The sequence below is a fragment of the Gallus gallus genome, chromosome Z (assembly GCF_016699485.2).
Source record: "Gallus gallus isolate bGalGal1 chromosome Z, bGalGal1.mat.broiler.GRCg7b, whole genome shotgun sequence".
Lineage (NCBI taxonomy): Eukaryota > Metazoa > Chordata > Aves > Galliformes > Phasianidae > Gallus > Gallus gallus.
In genome coordinates, this window is record NC_052572.1 from 59,085,341 (window position 1) to 59,107,269 (window position 21,929).

The 21,929-nt window shown below is 41.0% G+C and overlaps 1 protein-coding gene across 6 annotated transcripts in view; it reads left to right on the top strand.

Moving 5' to 3' along the window:
• The window catches only part of FAM172A (family with sequence similarity 172 member A), a 263,961-nt gene that overhangs the window by 176,693 nt on the left and 65,339 nt on the right, over window positions 1-21,929 (top strand). The gene's annotated exons all lie outside the window — the stretch shown is intronic.

Consider the following 21,929-nt stretch of genomic DNA (forward strand, 5'->3'; position numbering starts at 1 on the left):
ATTGATCACTGTGTCTTTTCTTGGAAGACAGTGTTACACTGAGTTCATCTCAAACATTCTAGGGAGAAGGTAAAACTTTACTGCAGATGTCTCAATTTTATTCAGATGTTCCTTTGAGTATAGGCTTTTTTTTTTCTTTTTTTTTTTTTTCTTTTTGCAGTCCTAGTGCAGTATAGACTGGAGTGCACTGAAAAGCTATGTTAAATAAAATCACCATTATGTATACCACTTACTCCACGCTGCTTTGTTTTGTTTTGCTTTGTTTTTTTCTTAAAAAAAATAATGCTTAGAGCTTCCAGGAAAAAAAAAAAAAAGTACTTTCAAAGACTTAGCAATTATAAGTAGAGGCTTAGTCGAGGAGTGTTGTGTGCTGGTGTCTTTGCTTAGATTAATATTGCCAGTTTGTAACTTGCGTGGTTTTGTACTGATATTTTCTTCAGTGTTATACAGATACTAAGAATTGCGTCTTTGGAATAAAACGGCAGTTAGATTTTGGTTCTCTAGATCCGTACTTCAGAATGAATCACGCAGATAATACTAAGTTGCTAGGCAGACTGATGATTGATCAGCTCTGCGCTTGCTGATCAGAGATGGCAAATACTTTCTTACAACGTCCTTGTTGTTATAGAAGAGGCATGCCACAGGCTTACTTTCAAAATCCAGGTTTGAGAGCTGGTTCTGTGCACGCCCTTGCACACGATGGAGCTTTTGAATGATTCCTGTATTCACAAGCTGCATGCAGGAGCACTGCTACCCACAGCTGGGGTTTCTGAGAGCTACGCATTTGCCTATGTGCCTCATGACAGAAAAGATGCCCTTTATTGTCATCCCTCAAACATGTATGTGTAGCCCAAAAATGATTGGACTCGTGGATTTTCCTGTAGGTGCAGGTGAAATGTAGTTACATCTGAAGGGTGGCTTACAGCTACCGAATAAGCTGGCATGTGAACTTTACCTAGATCATGATGCTACTGTATGTTGCTGAAAAATAACATGTTACAATAATGCTCCTGAGCATTACAGTGGGTATTTTTGTGGATGCTGTAGAATTTTCTTCAGAAGAAATAAGTATTCAGAGATACACAGCTGAGATCATATTAGCACCATTACATAAATTGCATGGGGTTTACTTTATCACTTGGATTATAGTTTCATGTCTTTCACAGAAGCAATAATGTACTGCATTGTACTGTGATACTTTGGCTTAGGGAACATATTCCTTTGGTCATTCAGTAAAACAAAACTTAGATAAGTATAATTTAGGTAGCGTATATGAAATTTCATCTTCATTATCATGCAAATGCAGTGAGAACGTAACATTTCCCAAGATGTCATTTGACTATTAGGATCTTTAGAAAATGGCCTCTCAAAGCCACAAAGCTAATATTCCAGAAGAAAGCTATATAATGCCTAAAAATTGTCTATCCTTATTCAATATGAATAACAAATGTAATAGGACAGGCCATTATTAAAATCGCAAAAGACTGCGTTGACCTATTGGTACGGAGGATCTTTTCTGATTTTTTCATCTATGATGAATTCTGAGCTTTCCGTAGTGTAGAGGAGGAATGTATAAATACAGATTTCAAAAATCTACAGGAAAAAAAAAAAAAAAAAATAAGGTTGGGCAGTAGCCAGAAATCTGTTCTTTTTTGTTTTAGTGTATAAATGAAATCAGTGCATATTTATGCCGATGACTATTTTGCTATATGTAATAATGTTCTGTGTAAGTGGTATAAATACCGTATTGTCTGCATTGTGCACAGATTGTACATCTCCAATACTTTCAACTTTCTGTAAGCTGTCTTTTGCTGAGATTTGAGTCCATGAACATATAAGATAGGCACTGGCTAAATATGAGCTAATCTCTTACGTGGGGAGTGGAACTTGCTTTCTAATTCTGAAATGAAAGAAGAGTCTGAGTGTCTCGTAGCAGCCCATTATCAGTGTTATTCAGTTGAAGAAAAACGCTGGACTTAGTTCTATGTGTGAACTATACAGGGCACCAAGACCCCACAGATTTCTGGTAGTAAAAGAGATCTTTTGCAAACAGCTTCAGTTTTGAAAAGGAAGGGCAGAACGCAATTGTTTGTAAGCAATTAAAATGAGGAAAGGGAATCTCTTCAGGTGGACATACATTCTGGGGAAGAAAAGGAAAGAAAAAAAAAAAAGAGTACTCAAAGCATGAATAACTTTGTGCCATTAAACAGAGTGGATGTGTTTGAAAAATGCAGAGAAGACGTGTGTAGGTACTTCCATAGTTTCAGATATGCTCTGTCGATGTTACACAGTGAGGTTTTCTCAGCAGATATCTGCAGCCCCAAGTTCTGGATTTGTTGAAATAAGTGTTTCGAATCAGTGTAAATAAGTGCACGGTTGCTGGGCATCTTCAATGTGAAACGTGCAGGAGAGTCCTTTTAGAGATAGGGTCTGAGTAAAATAAGTTACACAACGTGAATAACATGTATGTTTAAGTTATCCTGTGAAAGATTTTACTTCCAGGGCAAAGTGACGCTTTTCAGACACGGGGCTAATGTTATCCAAATAACCACATAAAAAATGAAATTCCAAAGTCTGTAGGTTTTTTGTTGTTGTTGTTGTTTTATTTTCAGTTTGTAAAACTGTAGTATTTTGAGATTGGAAAAATTACAGAGATGTCTGAAATGTCATCTCTCTTTCGTGTCACTGAGACATGTTCATTTTACAAACATGTTACTAAAGATAAAAGGTGGTTCTGCGTTGTTTTGCTAGGGAGATCTTTTCAAAGTCCAGGTATTGCTAATGTGACAGACATCGTGTAGCAATTAAAAATATTTCTCACTACTTCATCCCTACCTAAACATTTTTACTCTCCATGCATCATATCTGGTATCTGCCCTTCAATCAAAGCCTTTAGATGAATTAACTGGCAAACTTCCATCACATGTAAGATAGTCTGGTGCATTTTTTGAGAGAGCTATGATGTGACATTAAAGTTTATTTATGCCTTTTTTTTTTTTTAGATGAAATGGAGTGTTTAAATGATCAAGAACTCCCAGACAATTGTGATTTGATGCAGCACTCTGAAAAAGGCACTGATAGAGCTTCATAGTCATACCTCAGAAATCCTGATTTTCTGTCACAGTCCTATTCCGAGAAAAATGGTTCTGGGTATAATATAGATAGTCTGCTTAGCACTAGATTTAGTGAGGTCGTCATTTCAGCCCCAGTTTATTGCTGAAAGGGCAATGGGTGGTGGTATTCTGACTGAATAACACACGGCAAGGACAGAACAATTAGAATCATCCTGCTCTGCAGAGTCTTACTCTTTTCCCACCACCTTTTCTTTCTACACAAATGAAAGCAATTGTCCTGGTGAAGTAAAGACTAAACCCCTATTTGCTTGGGAAAAGTTGATTCTTACTACAGGACATAGAAAATATTATTTGCATTGCGTTGGATCTCACTTCTTTTGTGTGCAGTTGATACATTTTTTATATTTTGAAGCATTCTGCTAAGTACAATCTAAGTGAAGTTTTTTACACCATAATTGTGAAGCAAGTGCTATAGAAAAAGAAATTTGAAATTTCAATGTCACTATATTTGGGAGATTAGCATGAAACTGTGGAAGGGGTAGCAAGTCTATAGTCTGTAACTGCACAAAATTAAAATTAGTTATGTAATGCACATTCGTCGAGACACCTTATTTTGAAAGAAAAAGTCGTTCTGCCTTCTGCTTCTCTTACTCAAGTAACTTTCTGCAGTTTAAAGAAATATCTCTAAATCAGGTAGCATGGGAGACGCATCCTACAGGAATAAGCATTCACTCGCACTTGGCTGGCCAGCTGAACATGCCGTGTGTGCCAGCGTGCTGCGCCGCACGCATTATCGGCATAGAATTCCTGGTAAGTTCTAGCAGCCTAATTCCTTTAGCATCAGAGATCCACTGATGACCGTAGTGGGAAAGCGTGTCCCTGTCCCTCCCCCACACAGGCGATGGACTGTGCTAGGGGTGCACTAGTCACAAGGTTCCTCTTCTGCCAGCGACACTCGTGCAGCGCATGTGCATGCATGCTCACGTGTGCTTTGTGTGCACGCTTAGCATCCTAAGGCCAACTGTGTGCCTTGTGCAGTTAGGGGATATGACGAGGGTTTAGTTAATTTTTGGTGGCCAGTCCGAATGCAGCTCTGAGTCCTGTTCGGTGTGGTAGAGCGATGCTCTGGGGCACCAGGCCACCTCATCGTGCCTCCTGCTCCTTTAAACAGCTGCTTTTGCCTCTGCAGCACAAAGAGTAAATGGTGAAAGACTTCTCATCCCTGTAACATATACACATACCTTCACCTTCCTCTGTCCAGGAATTCTGTTCTGCTGAGGTTGGGATCCTGGGGTAAGAGTGAAGTACACTGCGTGCAAAACCATTGATGGCAGGTAGCCACAGGCACCCCGTCTGCCCTGAGACATTGGTGAAATATTGCAGTTATTATTACCGGCTCTTTCGAAGTGCTGAGTTACTGTTAAAATCTAATGACGGGAACTTCTAGATCCACTTTTCTGTGGTTCGAATTAAGCCTAAGTGCGTATGTGCCATTTGGAGATGATAATGAATCTTACACAATTAAAGTTTCATCTGCAATTGTACCCTAATAGTTACTGTATCCAAACACATATCTACTCTCGTTCCCAACACTGCATTTCCAGTCATTTGTCTCTTATTTTCCGCCTTCCCTTTGCACGGGAATCAATTTAGAATGCACGCTGTAATCTTGTTGTAAAAGCCTAATGATGTACACTGCTTTTTTAAAATGCAAGGTTGGGAATAAATGTCTATTAATGCTTTACACGGGGAAAAAGGGAAAAAAAAAAAAAAAAAACCCAGCACACAAACATCTTGTGATTCGAATGTATTTATAAATAGCCAGTTTCACTTTTTATGCAAATGAAATTGGGCAGCGCTGTCAGGCTCCCACTCTTCCTTTTTCACGTTACTGTCGGCGTGGCTTCTTTGACACTCTGCGTGTGCCTCTCCGCGGCGCCGCCGGCCCTCCACGCGCACCTGTGTCGGTGCCATCTTGCTCCGCTCCTTTATGCCTCGTGCCTTTGTCTCCTGTTTTACTGCCCGCGCCCCGCCGATGCTAATGGCCGCGTGATGCGCGCTGCCACTCGCGGGACCAGCAGATCGCCGCTCTTTGTCGAGGGCCCGCGCAGCGGGACGCCGAAACGCGCCCATCCGGCGCGGCTACGACACGTGCTGAGCTGAAGTTTCGCAGCGCGGGGCGTCGGAGGGAAATTTTGGGGCGTGCTGGTGGAGTGTTTCTGTAAGCAAGAAGGTAATTCGCTAAGAGGCGCTGAGGCTGTGCTGTGAAGCGGTTGCCGCCGGGCTGACGGCGTTCGCCTCCAATTAACGAGAAAAGGGTGGAAAGCGTCAAAACGCGTTGGGCTCGGGCAGGCCGCACGCAGGCCCACGCGCGGAGTGGGCCCGGCCTCTGACAGGCTCCGCGAGCCGCGCCTGCCCCGCGCCGCCGCTAGGGGGCACTGTGTGCTCGTCCTCGGCCGCCGCCGCGTCCGGGGCCGCACGCAGCCTGCTGCCACAGCCTCGCTCCCGGCCGCCGCCGTGCCGCGCGTGGGAGTGCGGGGCGAGCGTCCTGCCCAGCCGCCTCCCAGTTGTTCTCCAGCAGAAACATGATGCTGGAAGGCTGCGTTTGCGCTGAGCCGGGGTTTGGGTCTCTCGCCAGCTGCGCCTGCGGCCAGCAGCTGCAGTTGGCAGCTTTAGAAAGGAATCACAGGGCGCTGAGGGCTTTCGTAACTTATTGGCACAAAGGTCGGGAGGAGGATGAGCACGGGACGGGAGCGGGAAGTTCACAATGCGCATCTTCTGTTCCTGCTCAACACATATCGATTGCGTGGATGACACGAAGCCGCTCCAAGTTCAGGCATTTATTTATTTATTTTTCCACGAGTGGACTCTCTTTAGTTGTGTTATTTGTAAAAACGTTGAATAACCAGATTAATCACATTAATAGGAGCAGGTGTTATTTCACAAACATCGGAAGGATGGTGTCAACGTTAGACTCGTAACCAAAATACAGCGTTCCAACTCAAAACGAAAACACGGAACGCTGCCGTTGCCTCATTTGCGCCTTCCATGGCCAGCAGAGCATGGTGGAGCACAGCATGCTGTCGGGGTCGGGCATTCCCCGTGGCCGTGGAGTTCAGCACCCAGGGCTGGAGCTGTAAGGCTCAAAGCAGAACTTGTCCCTTCAGCTGGAGCTGCCCTCTGAAGCAGGATCCTTCATTCCCCGGTGCTGCTGAGGGTGTTTTTGGCTCTGCGTTCCACTGCGTAGTATTTCTTCCTGGGTAGCTGTTGCTGACTTCCACTTGGCATGTACATTTGACTGGGGAAAGCATGCATAGGTGCGTGTGTTAACCACTGTTTTGCCTTATCACTGCAGATGATCAGCCAGTCAGGTGGTAGGCATCCACAGTAGCCAAAGGTTTGGGCAGACAGTAGCCCTAACGCTCAGCTTTCTGAAACTTCATGATTTCATCGCGCACCAAACGTAATTTTTTAATAAGCTTCTAAAATACTGCCCTAGCCGTATCTGTAGCCATTAAAAGGTAGATCGATATAACAACAGATTATATTCTGCACGGTGAATTGAAAATATTTTGTGCGAGTGCTGCCTAATCTCTTGTAAATACCGAAGAGATTATGAGCCATCTCAGTTACTAGCAGTGTATTTTAAGCACTACAGCGAGCACATAATTTTCTGAAAAAATCCTCCTGGAAGTTGCTGCACAACTTCAGGGGATGGTGTAATACATTGGTGATAAATATGTGGATTTTCTAATTATTTCTGTGTAATGATGTGGTGTTTTTGGACAGTTTGATCTCCGAGCTGATGTTTAGTAATTGATCTGTCGTTGAACTGGAGCAAGCATTACCTAGTTTTTCTTTATTGGTTCATAAGCAAAAAGGAAAAAAAAATGCTTAATCAATACAGAACAGCCCTTTTTGTATTCACCATTTTATAATTTGAAATCTTACTTTGTTAGTACTAACAGTCTATGAGCAGTGCGATGCCAGAACTGCTATAATAGGATTTTCCCCCTCCTAGCAGGATGTTGCTCATGGCTATAGAAAGTTAATTTCAGATCCTGATACACTTGCATTAATTTTTGAGACATTGGCTGAGTGTAGTACAGTGAAGAAAAACACGAACACCGCACCACTATGCTGTAGCTAATCGTTTATTACCTCCAGCCAAAGGAAGCGGTGTTAATGTGCAGGCCACAGTGTCTGGGGAAAAAAGAAAAAAAAAAAAAAAAGAAAGTAGGAAACTGACAGAAAAGGTCTCCCAGTTTTCTTCCTGAGGGTCTTGAGAAGAGGACCAAGAAGGAAAAGGAGAAACAATAGCTCCGTCATGTCACAAAAGCTCATGTTGGCTGGCATTTAAATAGGTCCTGGCATACTTGGGAGACCGCGTTCGCACATTCGAATAATATTCTGTGACGAGACTACAGTACTTACTGAATAATCCCACTTCTGCGTAAGAAAACTCATCCTTACAATTGCTTAGAAGTGCTATTTCGATTTGAAAAGCGAGCAGTTTAGGTGCCTATCATCTGCAGTACGCAGCGTACCTCAGGAAAGCATTTATATTCTTTGGAGTATTTGCTGACAAAAGGAGCGTGTTGTCTCTTCACTTGCCAGTAAGGGATCTGTTGACTCCACAGCTATGTAAAAACCTCTCATCAGCACCTATTTTAATCAGCAAGAACTTTACTATAAATCATTATCAGAAAAAGCATTGTGCTACACTTTTATACCAATACATTTATTTTGAAATTAATAGGGAAAAATAGTACAGAGTCTGTGCTTGAGATGGACTAATAAGCGTGCCCATGAGACTTTCCTTTTTAAGCACTAAATGAAAGCTTTTGCATTGCTAACAGGCTACAAAAGTTGCTTAGGTAATAAGACTCTTTTTCTCTTATCAGTAAAAAAGAAAAGGGGAGGGATGGGATGGCTCAAGGGATTGGTAATCAGATTACAAAGTCTTTCACTTCTAGGTCACTGGTTCAAATCTGCCCCCTGTTTAGTAGTGACCAAAAGCTGTTCCCAGCTGATGGCTTTTCAGTAGCCTTTGTGAAATGCATTAGTGATCTATATCCAGTGTCTAGTGAAAATCACTGCGAGCAGTTGTGTTGGGAGTCTCAACTGAGACCCTTTAAGTAGGAATAAATGACCTACTCACACACTGAAGGGTTTGGCGTTTTATTTTCCAGAAAATAATTTTAATAAGTTAGTGGAGCAGTGCAGCTGAATCTGCACTGTCACAGCTGTTCTGGGCTTAAATAGCAAATCCTGCTTCCCAGCACTGTCACTATCACTTCTCACTAGCACTGCCTCTGAAAACTGTTACCAGCTTTCTTAGGAATTGGACTGCTATCCCTCAATTTGAGTTGCATGATATCACTCCAATTTACTTCCATATTAGGCTAGAGAGATACCATCGTAATTGCAAAAAAAAATGAGAACTAAAAAGAAAATTACTAAATTTGTTCGTCTTAGAAGAAATGTCATACTTATTAGTAAAATTGATTCTGACATATAGAGTGTGAAAACACTTTTATTGATGGTTTTTTAGTGCTGTATTAATGCTGCGGAAGCTATGAGACTGCAACTTTGGTAGGCTCTTACTGCTGTATGTGACTTACATCACCAAAACATGCTCAGAGAAATGTTGGAAGATGTATTACTGAAAACGAGGGGAAAGACAGAATATTCCTCCGTTCCTGCAGAAGAAGACACTTTTCACGTGTACATTAGCTAGTGCCATCTCTTGCTAGGATTTATTGTCAAATATTTAAGTTATACCTTTACAGACTTCGCTTTTTTCAGCATTTTGAAGTGCTGTTTTCCTTCAGGTAGGAGAGTGCTAGAGGACAGTTGCTGTAAAGAGAATGTAATTTCTGGTTCATTAGTACATGAACCTGAAACAACTGTTCCGTGTACTTGGTACATTTCCATGGGAATCACTTTGTCAGTCTAGAGGTGTTTTTTTTTTAGTCTGCAGGGATGCACGCAAACCATTTTAAAACTGTGGCTCTTTCCCCAAAATTAAATAAAGAAAAGCTGTATTTTGTTTGACACCGTAGGAATGCTGCATCTACGCCACTGTAGGTATTTTTGTACAGAGAGCAGAGCTAGGTATTTCATCAATCATAAATGAAGCGTGGTTTGATCAAACAGATCACATCCACCAGCTCCCTCATTACCTGCATAAGTTTCTGCCAGGATGGCAGTGGTAGCACTCAGCCTGCAAAGCATAGCGCGTGTGCTTGCTGGCAGGAGCTCAGTCTGGGGCTTCAGGCCCCATCCTGTGTGATGCTTTGCACTTGTGATGGATGCTCTGTGAGGCTAAGGATTTCTGTGAGTACCTGTTGTTTTATCTAATTCCTTCTGTTATTTCTAACTTTCGTTGAGCACGTGCATCTGCTCTCCTATGCCAGGCAAACTGTCTTTAGGGCAACTGCGGGGGATAGAAGATGGTGAGAACTCTTGTGATGGCTGAGGAGACATAAGGGTTTGGTGCTGGCAGTGTCATTATTCTGGTCAGTGCCTTCAGAGATGAATTTGAAAGGAAACAAGAAATATTAACCATGTCAGCTGTGGGGCTATGGTAATCATAGACACATAGAACTGTAAAATATCCCAGGTTGGAAGGGGCCCATGAGGATCATCGAGGCCAACTTCTGCCTCCACACAACACCACCCAATGTTCAAACCCTACATTCAGAGTGCTGTCCAAATGCTCCTTGAACTCCAGCAGCTCACGGCCGTACCCACTGCCCTGTGCAGCCAATTGCACGCCCACTGCCCTCTGGTGCAGACTCTTTCCCTGACCCCCAGCTGCCCCTCCCCTGACGCAGCTCCATGCCGTTCCCTCGGGCCCTGTCGCTGTCACACAGAGCAGAGCTCAGCGCTGCCCTCCGCTCCCTGTGAGGAGCTGCAGCCGCCATGAGGGCTTCCCTCAGCTCCTCTGCTCCACCTGTTGCACACCGAGAGACCTCAGCCACTCTTGACATGTCTTCCCTTCACCATTTCAGTCCCACTCAGAGACTAGTGTGATACCAGGAGGTTTGTGTCCAGAGCAGGAGGTACAGATCAAAAAGTACAAGTGTGTAAAAAAGAAACCTCAATTAACATGTTTACATACGTTCAAAATGCACCTTTTGCAGATACCATGAATCTTGGAAACGCACAGGACTCTGTTTTGTCAGAGCATGCTGGCACCTGCATCTCTGTCCTAGAATCATAGAATCATTGAGGTTGGAAAACACCTCTGAAATCATCAAGTCCAACTGCTAACCTTGTGGACATAAGATCTACACTGCACAGTGTAGGGAGTGAGGGTGAGAAGCACCATCACGCTTCATGGGGCTGCCATGTCCGGGAGTGAGGGCTTGGAAGCCAGAGCCATTCCTTCCAGAGGTTCACACAGAGGTTACAGGGGGAAAAAAATTGAACTGAAAACATTGGCTGCACAGATGTTAAGCTCAAAACAGTTCCCTTTCAAGTCTGCTGTGAACGTTCGCTCCTGTTCCATAGGGGAACTCTGTTAGTGTTCCAGCTGCTACTTCAGGCCCACTGCTTTGAGATGCACCAGAAGTGTTTCAGGAACAGGCAAAAGGGCCGACTTGTGGGACTGAGCTCCCGAGAACAAGGTTTGTCTGTGTCTCACTTTTCTTGTGAACCTAGCCAACATTTTAGAAAACACCAGTTAACAGAGGTAACCTCCCAGTGGGGCATTCATCCCGGTGTGGCCATCCTTAGTGATTCAGCTTAGGAGTACCTTTACATGGCTGTGAGAGCCATATCACATGTGGAGGAGTGTGAAATGAAGCCTGTCTAGTGTGTTGGGTTGTTTAACAGGAACAGAATTAAAAGCTCACAGTTGCTTTTGCTCTTAGCGTTGCTTATGAAACTTAGGAGATCAGAGGGTCATGGGGAATATCTTGCTAGTGATGTGTAATGGTTTGGAAATAAACACCAGGGGTGGCTCCAGCTGCCTTTGATCTAACTAAATGGCTATTATGTATATTCTATTTAACTTATTTTAAAATTAGGCAAAGAGCACACAAGAATGCTTCTCTGCGTGCTAGATGCCTGAACTTCCAACTGTGTGCTCAGGACCAAACAAAAGGAAAATGGCTCTCTTTCAAGGAGCTTATCATTTGGTAGATATATAACACAAAGAAGGCACGAAATGCTGTGGGAAAGAGGAACTGACATTCTGCTTTATCCCATGTTTTTAACATTTTGAATTTTTATTGATGAGGTTCAGAATTTGCAGATTTCACACAGTGTCTTTTGCCTGTGATTTTTATTTTTTTAAGTGGAACTTCTTAAGTCAAAAGTGATGAGCTCTTGGCTTAAAAAGATGGATAAGTAGTTAAATCCACAGTAGGCCTCTTTCATAAAGCTCATCAGAAACTTTGAAGAGCGTGTGCAGAAAGTTTAGCAGACATCAGTTGGGATATAGTGCAGGGGTGTCTGATGGCCCCAGTCTTGTGGGAACCTAGCCATGCCAGCCTGCCCACTGATACAGCCTGCCTTCAGGAGTGACCTAGTGAGGGTTGGGCAAGAGCTGCTGAGAAACTTTGCGCTGGCAGCCTTGGTGTAACCAGCAGAGTCCGATCCAACATTTTCAAGACGCCTTGATTTTCTTACATTTTCTAGGAGTAGTGTTTTATTTTCACTACTCTTAACATACCAGAGTCTCCTTTTGCTGCTTGTGTGTATGGAACCGTAGGTTATTTTGCTAAAAAAGCCTGCCTGTGTTAAGCAAGTATTTTCCTACATGAGAACCTGGGAATTTCAGTGTTTGTGTTCAGTATCCACTGTCCCAGAACGTAGGCAGTGTGGCATTCATTATTCTCTTAGTGGCTTAAATGAGCCTCCTCATTCTTCTGTTGACTCATCACTACCTGGCATAACTTCTCTGACTAATAATGTGTCATAAATACTTGGAGATGATCTGTGGTGTTTGATCAACCAGCTCTTAGTGGGGGCAGCGGGGAGACAGTAATGCACACTCTCCTTTAGGTTATTCAGCAGTAATCGTGATGATATGGTCATCATCATGGGTGATGACCAGGCTGGCCCAGGATGACCGAGCACACCAGGAAGATAACACAAAAACAGCATTTCTTCGCAACCTGGAGTGAGCAGGCTGTTGTGCTTTTATCACTGGCAATGCTTGTTTCTCCTGTCACCCCGACTTCAAAATCAACTTGGGTCCAGAGGACATCAGTGTGACCTCTCATCTCATTGATGTAGCATTCTGGTCCTGTTCCATGCTGGGATTGAAGTCAGCTGCTGGGGCAATGCCCCTGCTCCCAGAGCTACCAAATTGCAGATCTGTGCTCAGCATCTTCAGGGAGTGAGGCTGTAGGCTTCCTCTGCTAGTACAGCCATGCCTGACAGTGACAGGGATGGGGCATGGACCAAACATTTAATTTTAATGTGTGCTAGTTATGAGTGTCTGTTGTGTACTTTGAATTGGAATATCTTTATCTGAATCATTTGTCGTATTAGATTAGTTATACATCCTTCAGAGTGCCTCACAGAGACCTTGTATTTTTGAAAGATTTTGTCCTCTGTAGAGCCACCTCAGCTGCTACTTCCCCATCTCTTGACTGGATGAAAAATGTTTGATATCTGGTAGCATGTCCAATGTCTGATAAAGAGACCTGATAAAAAAAAAAAAAAATTTATTCAGAATTTCCTTCTGCTTTACTGTTTTTTTGGACTTTGAAGATTTTAACGAAATCGCAGTGTGCTTGGTTTAATTTGGTTTTCTGCCACAGATACGCACCCTTTTTTGGTGAAGAATCGCGTGTGGCAGCAGCATATGAATGGGCCCAAAAATGGAAATTGGTGCTCTTCTTCTTTGGTTGAATGCAATAGTAAATCATCATTTGCCATTCCCTGACTGTGAAGAGAGAGATCTTCATGAGTTTGTGTGACACCAAAACTTTTAGTTTACATACCTTCTAGCCCAGAGACCTTGCCTGTAGGGAGACTACTCCTCCCTGAAGTTTCTCAGAAACTGCAAGAGTCGAAGCTGAAGCTTCAAAGGACAGGAAGGGTGAATGTTGTCTTGTCCTCTTGCTGAAGTGGAAATCCATCTGTCTCTGTTTAAATAACAAGGGTGTTAACTTCATGTCCGTCTGTGAGGTGCTGAGTTTAGCGTTCAGTTTTTCCTTATTTTCTAAGTCAGGCCTTTTCATAAAAAAAATAATGCATATGCTGATGTGTACCCATTTAACAGAAGCAGGGTCAACTTCTTAAAGTTCTTGCTCAACCAACATTAATAATCTAAGGAGGACTTGCATTTAAACTTCTGCAGTTTTCTGTTTCTGTAAATACGTAGTAAAACATAAGCAAACTGAGTATTTCATTGAAAAAATGCGCCACAATAATATTTGCCTAAAACTTATAAAAATTTCCAAGAACTGTTTGCATCAAGGCAATGAAGAAGGAGTACCATTTTGCTCTGTTGCATTCAATACTTAATGCAGAAACAGTTAGTTATTTGATAGTTTCACATTCATTTAACTAATATGATTGTTCACTTGTAGACTGACTTCTGGATTTACGCATTATAAAAACATGATAAAGTTATTTTCATAACTTACTTCAGGCCATGTTTTTCATTAGATATGAGCCATTACTTTTGTGATGGTACAATATCAAAACAAAAATTCAACTGCTTCTATTATTCAAGACTTGTATATTAATGTTTTTGTTAAACACTGGTTTTCAGAAATGGTTTAATTAATTTGTTATCAGAGAAATTTAAGTATTTATTCCATATTTACCTTTATCTCAGTAATATTCAAGAACCTGCATATTCAGATTCAAGGCTTTTTAGAGGTTTTCACCCTGCACAGTGCAATGGAGGAGACCAGTAAGACAAGCTAAAAGTAAATGACTGGTGTTATTGGTCTGTTTTATATACATATGAGTTGTTTAGACTCAGAAAAGCTAGTTCACTGCACTTTAAAATAAATTGTTTGTTCAGCTCAAACAAGTTATCTTATGAAGAACTGTGTGAGAAGGGCTTATTTCTGTCCAGCACCTCTTTCTGATTGATTGGCAGTCACTCAAAGTTACAATCTCAGTGATAGTGACCGGGCTCAGATCCCCAGGGCTGAAAGTTGCCACGTTGTGGTGTCTGGCTGAGGAGCAGATGAGTGTCTCTGACCTGGAGCAGTCATATCCCTTGGATGGGTGGACCAGATGGTAGCAGTTGTTGGTAGGAGCATTACAGCCCTGCTTCTGTCTGCTGCCAGCCCTTAGCAGAGCCCAGGCAAGCTGCAAGTTATCGTGGCTGGTCTGAGTTATCATGATGAAGTCTCAGGCACTGTTCAGCAGCCAGTGCACATACAACTGGGCAGCTCTGAAGGGATGTCAGTTGTAGATCACTGCTTGTGGTCATCTGTACCGACTGCTGTCCTTTTGATTGCTGGTAAACTGTGCCCGCATTAGCTTCAAAATCAACTAGCATTGAACATGTGCTGAAAGAAGAAAGCATTCAGATCTTAGCTATGAAGTGAGCAAGGCTATGAAGTACAGTTTGTGCAAAACTGAGTCCAGTCAACAGGCAGAAATACCTGTTTCCTAGTCTACATAGATCTTGGCCTGTTTTGAATCTGCTATATTTTAAACTTCCGTACAGTTGTGGGTCTGGATGGTTCTGATTACTTCTGGCAGTTTACTAATAGCTTTGCTTCATTTTTATTTTATTTTATTTTAAACAAGGCATGACACTCAAATCAAGGTAAACCAAGAAAAAGTGAAGGTATGACCTACAGCATAAGGTTTTACTGGCAAAGATGTATCAACTAAGAGCTTGAAAAAAATCCTTTGCCACCCCAGCCAAAATAATTATGTTAGCAAAACCTCTAGTGCAGGTTTTGCATAGCAGTTCCAACAGAAGAATGCTTTTGCTGGCTTAGCTTGTGTCATTTGGAGATGCAATGCAGCTTCCTGCCAGAAAACCTCCTGCATCTTTATTAAGAGGACTGCTGACAGAGACACATGGTAAAGCCAGAGCAGCAGAGGATCTTCTACTGTGCTGCTGGTAGAGGCATGATCATGCGCTCACGACTTCTGCCACTGCCCAAGTCCAAATTAGCTGTGAATAGAAAATGAGCTGCATTTTAGCAAACTAAGCCGATTTTTCAAATATGATTTTCCTGCAGCTCATGTTCTGTAGTGGACATAACCAAGATACCTTTAAGCAACCTGGCTCGAGTATCAGATGCTTTTTAGCATTAGCTGTGCCAAGCACTGCACTTGTGAATTTAGGCTGCTTCCTGGCAGCATAAATTGCCCTTGTGGAGCTCCGCTAGCATAAGATATGGCAATTTATGAGCTCTTGTATTAGAGGCAAGCCAGTGTCCCCATACTGCTGTCAGCAGCAATGTGAAGATTAAAAATTAAACTCATCAGACTTCACTGCCTGTTCCCAGTTGAGACAAGTGGAAGTTGTTCACCCTGCAAAATGTTGTTGGTTTATGGTGGTCTTTTTGTTTGTTTGTTTGTTTGTTTGTTTGAGGAGGGGGAAGGAGGGGCAGGGAGGTATACAGAGACTTCCCCAGTTCTGCAGTTCTGGAGCAGCACGTTCTTGCTCATAGGAAGGAATACCAGCTGGTAGACTGCAGCCAGGCCTAGGTGATCCACACATCTGCTCCCATCCTTCACCGAGGTTCCTCAGCAGCTGGAAGGCAAATCTCCCACCAGCCTTTACAAGAGGAGGCTGAGGGCAGGCCTCATGGCCGCACGGTTCCTCACAGGGAGCAGAGGGGCACCACTGAGCTCTGCTCTTGGGAGACAGTGACAGGACCTGATGGAACAGCATGGAATTGAGTCAGGGGAGGGGCAGGAACAGGCTCCCCAGGGCAGTGGGCCTAGCCACAAACCTGCCAGCGTTCAAGGAGTGTTTGGACACCACTCTCAGAGTTTGAATTTTAGGTCATCTGTGGAGCCAGGAGTTAGACTTGGCGATCCCTGTGTCCTTTTCCACCTATGAATTGAAATATCTTGAGATGTGTTAAAAATAATTGGATTTTGTTTGCTTTAGTTGAGCTTTTAATAGAAACATCTCAATTAAGCCCTCTTATCTAACTTAAAATTTTCAGTCTGTGAGGAAACCATATGCGGAGCATTTTGCTATGTTGTTTTATTTGACATCAGGAGTCAAACTCGTGGAAGAGTAGGTAGCTTTTAGTAAGGTTCTTAAGCTGTACATGATGACAAGTATGCTGCCAGCCAGCTAGAACTGCACAGAGTTCATGTTTGTGTTGGGTTTCCTTTTGAGCTGTTACACTCTGTTCATACTAGCCAAATTGCTGAGAGGCTTGGTAAGAGAGGTGAGCCAGCCTTGCTGCCCATAGTCCTGTAACACCTACTAGCACAAAAGTGTGCGTTTGGGAACTTTGTGTTCTCCAGGTTATTACAGGTCCTTAAAGGCTTTTCTCCTGGAAGCTCTCTGTTAAGACAGTGAGGACAAGTGAATCTGGAGAATTGCAGTACTAAGTTTAAAGTTTTAGTAAAGAGTAAGGCTGGGGCTCTTGTACTGGAGGTCCATGAGTTCTCGCTCTGTTCAGAAAAGATTACCTGCAGAATTTTGTGTACAAGATGGGGAAGAAGAGGGTTGGTTTGGGTTTTTGCTTTTTGATTATTTTAACTGAGCTATGCATAAGAGAGATGACCCCTGTATTTATTTTAGAAGTATATGTTTTGCTTATCATGGTCTGATTTAAAATAGGTTATGTGTGGAAATTATCAGTAGAGGTTCTGAAACAGAAATAAATTTACATTGTGAACTGTGACAAGTCTTAGACTCTGCATTCTCTGGAACAGTCTGTTCTAATATGTTCATATATTATTATTGTTACAATGTGGTTTATTGATTTAGAAAGCCATCACAACTGTAGATGTAGCATCCAACAGGTCTTTGAGAAAAATATCTGAAAGTATGTCACTATGGTCATTGTATGATTGTGTCTGCAAATGGTTGGTGGGGTTTTTTTTTGTTTGTTTGTGTGTTTTTTGGTCTTTAAAAACTGAGGAATCAAATGCTTTGTCTACTGCAAGCAGGTACTTTAGCATATCTGTGAATAAATTAAGGAAAAATCGTTCTCAGTGCTTATTGAAAATGGGAACTATTTTGACTTGCTTTGGATTATGTATGATGTTTGTTGTATGCTGTTCTAGTGTAATTGCTTTGGAATTCTAGTCCCTAACAAATGATATTTTATGAAAAATTGAGGATGTGCCAAAAAACAGAGTATTTTAAGAAATTCAGGAATTGCATCCAGGAAGCAATGAAAAGTCTGAGAATCACAGACCAACAAACTCGCACTACAGACAAGAGAATTATCTGCTTCTTGGTGAAGAGTAGTCTTTCTGAGTTCAGGAAGGGCACATCCTGAGACAGATCTTGGTTTGTATGGCACTGCGTGAAAAGAGAGCTAAAGAGAATCTTGAAAGGGTCGTCATGCACCAAATTCCCTAGAGAGCACACGGGGTTCTTAGGAATCTGCATGTCCTTTCAAAAGTGGTAAATAAAATTTTCTCACACACCACTCCTTGTGGGTGATTTCTTCTCTCTTCCTATCTGCCACTGCTGTTACATATTTTACATAGTCCAACTGATGCCATTGTGACCCGCTAGAATTTCTTCTGCACGTCTGGAAATCATTCACTGCATTTGGACAGAGGCTTCCAGTTCTGTTTCCTCTGAAGGGAATTCAGTTAGCACATGCCAAAGCCTCTTAAAACTCAAACTAGTATGAGGCAACTGGAGACAATGGAAGTATTTGTGTCAAATTTAGTTTTGCTCCAAGCCAAATTCTTGTTGTAGACATACCCATTCAAACACAGTACACACCACATAAATACCACACCACAACTGAAATTGCAGTGGAAGGCAGGGGAAGTAGATGAAAGGTTTTCTTAAATGATCAAGAGAAAGTGACTTTTGGGGGCATTTTTAAAATATTTATCAATTTTTCTTAACTCCCAATTACAGGTAACTCAAAGGAGTTAGTATCTCCTGAATACCAAGTTATGGCAGTTGATTTGATTGAGCTCGTATGAGTACAGAAGGTATTTTTCTACCTGTCTTCCACCAAAGAAGTTTTAATCTCTGGTAATTTTAGATTTGTTAGAGTAGGTATAAAGAACATAGAATTATTGCTTGAAAGCATTACTACCAGCTCAGTTTTACCTGAAGTCTAACTGGAACGTGCATGGATTTTCATGTTTACAGTATAAGATTTTTGATTCTCCTTTTAATATATTGATGCTTACGTTTGAGTGCTATGCTGCAAAACATATTGCATGCCTAAGTTACATCTCATCATCTATTCTAAATATTTGTATGTACAGTTAATGTATTACATATGTGATAAGAGACAATGTTTTATATGCACACACAATCGATTATGAAGGTACCGATCTTTTTTCATTACAAGGTTATGGTAATTGTATAATATTACCTTACAGAAGGCAGCCATCCAACATTACAAACAACTTAGAAGTAAATCACTTATTAAATTGACCAATAAACATGTCAGTAATATATTTGAACTTGGTGAAGGTTTTAAGGTTTAAAGGATTTCAGTTTGTGCTCATGGAAGTGATTGAGTTGAACACTTGTGTAACACTTGTCCTTTGCAAAATAAAGGAATAAATTTTCACCCAATAGCACATAGACAACTTTGAAAGAGGCCTGAATGCTTTCTAAATCCTTACAGTGAATACTGCTCTAGGAGTATGCCTAGTGCAAGAGAATAAATGTGAAGCAGTAATGATGCAATAAAAAAATTAGAAAGCAAACTGTACTGTGACTACAAAATAGAGAGAGACTAAATAGAAATTTCTTATTGGAAGACATGTTCGAGAAAGTCAAGGGGACCTAAAGTGGTGTAGTCAAAGGAGAGAGTGACACAGAAGTGTCTATTTAACTGCTCTTGATTATGAATGAATTTTTGAAAGAAGGAATATAAGGACAGAGGAGTAGGAACTCTACAGCATCCTATGAAGGGGTACATTGAGAGAATGCTTCCTGTAAAATCTGTGCTGAGAAAAATAAGTTGAGATTTGTAAACTGTCATTTAGGAGGAAAGTAAGTAATTCTCAGGCTGTGAGAATCAGGTTTATGTGGAACCTGCTGATGTACGAAGAGTGTATAGTATAAAATGAACTTCAGATGAATTCCCTAGGTTTTTATCTGCAATTGTTGCTTCAGTAAAAAAAAAAAAAAATACAGTTTGTAATATTGTTAATAGTCTGTGTTATGTTAAATATCTTTGGTTTTAGTATATCTGTTGTAAGACTGCACTGGCTGTGTGGGATAAAACTAATCCTGGGAAGTGTAAATCATGCATCCCATAGCATCCTTCCTTTGGAATTACAGACTTGTATCAAATTTGAATAACAGCTGGCTGCTAATTTTACAACGCATGTTAATGTATTTTACTGAAACAATTTTATTCAGCTCAATTAATTTTTAAATTGTATGTGAATTCAAAGCTATTTTTAGTGAAGATATCTATGTTTTAACTCAAAACTATCAGTCCACTGAATCTGAAGCATTGATGCTTCTGTGAGCACTTCTCACAGGATAAATTTTTTATCTTCTTGCAGGATAAATTAGGGTCCTTGCTAAGAGAATCTATTGTTTGAGAGGCACCTGGATCTATTCTTCTTGGTTGTTATTATTAGTTAATATCCCACCATAGCAGAGAATTTGAGCTGTTACAGTAGAAACTAAGTGACCCAGGTTTGACATGCTCTGTTGTCACTTACTATGGACTGAACATGATGTCATGTGTAACTGAAGCTCTTCATTCCCCCTTTGTTCTGGTACTTTCCACACTGCATTAAAAAAATACAATTTTTCAGTTATTTTGTAGATCTGAACCACATTTCGGGCCTAGTGTAATCCTAGTGAGATTACTGTAGATGACATACAGGGAGACCAAGTTCTGACAAAATAGTCTGGTTGATGATTTCAGATCTGCCTTTAAGACATAAAACATTTAGTTGCTCTTAAGATTTTGTACAGCTTCAGGAGGGAGGTTTACAGTGTTGATAAAGATCTTCATTTTGAGGCTCCACCTTCTTGAGAAGCTCCAGAGTCTCATCCCAAGTTTAGCAGGATCACCAAGTTGCCTTAAGACTGCCCTGGGAAAGTAAATTATCACATACAGTTCTTACATTTCATAGTGGAGAAAGTTATGTACAACTTTGTATTGATTGTGAAATTCAGCGTTCAGTATCAGATGTTTGGCTGAAAATGGCAGCACCATATTACAGCTGAATCAAGCCCAGCCTTTTACAGTAAATGCTATTTTGTCCTACATTAGTGAGTTTGCCTTCCATGCACACACCTGTGAAGAATATCTCATCCTCCAAATGTTGTAGATATTGTATGTGCCCCATGGGAGAGTGTCTAAAGTAAAAATGGGACATACAGAAAATCTTCACATGAAGATCACTTTTAATAGTGTCTCCATATGTACTTGCCCAGAATTTTCTAAGCTTAGCTGAATTTCTGAATGATGTAATGCTGACAGAACAGACGTGTGATTTTATCTTGAGTGAGGAGATCTACATTTGTATTCCTTGTCCAGTAATGGTGAATACTTGTCACTTAAAAATCAGCTTGACTACAGTTAATTTTGAAAATATATTATGTGAACAAAAATAAAGAAAAGAAACTTTCATAATGTTTCATAATGTACTACTGTTGTGTAGAATTGGAAGAATGCTTGGTCAAAAACATTTACATCTGTGGTATTTTGAAGATACTGGAAGATTGTATCAGATATTGATAAATGCTATTTTCACGTTGAACGTCTGGGTTTAGGTGATTATTTTTGAATTTCTGATGCAAAATAAACACCATTTGCATCCCTTTTGGAGCATTGTTTTTGGAGGTGCAGCCTGTATGCTGATGAGCAGCTACTAGAGCATGAACAAAGAACGTATGGCTTTAGAAATGTTGTATGTGTTGCCATTAATACAAAAGGATGCCAAAAAAACATTAACGTTAGTGTGGCAGACCCAGTGATAAAGACACTAGCTGCGAAATGCCGGTTTTATAAGCATAATTCATTATACTTTCTTTGTTCCAGTGTTACAAATTAGGGTCACTTGTGTCAGGAGATTAAAACCTTTTTGTCTCTCTTTGATATCAAACTATTCTTTTTCAGTCCCTTTTATCTTGCAGAGCAGTGCTGAATTCCACAGCATCTTTGTCATTTCGTTCATGTTATTTGCAGCAATCATTTAATTGGTTTTAGTACTAATATTATTTAGTCATACTGTCATTTCCAACAACAGAGACTCTTTAATATGTTACAAATGTTAAGAGGCTCTGTTGTTAGCCTGGTAAGCATATGTATGAGAGAGAGCACAAAGAATTTTGGGGCCGTGGTGGGAGTGCAAGGTAGCTAAATTGGGTGGAAAAAGAAAAAAAAAAACATACAAGTCAAAGTAAGATTGTACATCTGAAAAACTACAGCAATCTACTGAAAATTAGTAGATGATAGTCTTGAGTAGCTTACAGTGAACCACGGGTACCAGCTTCCCTGAAGCACAGAAATAGGAACTTGGAGAAGCTTGTAAAAGGTGTCCTCAGGGAATCTTCCATTTTTTCACTATGATACCTTTAATCCTAGAATTGTCAAGCCACATGAAAAATAATAGGACTGAATAGTTCAGTCACTTAAAAGTTAGTATTATTTCTTTTATCAAAAATATTAGGTCTTTCTGTGTTTCTAGAGCTGTTAGGATTTGTATAAACTTTGAAACAAGTGAAGTCAAGTATTGAAATTGCATTACACTTCCTTTTTTAAGACCATT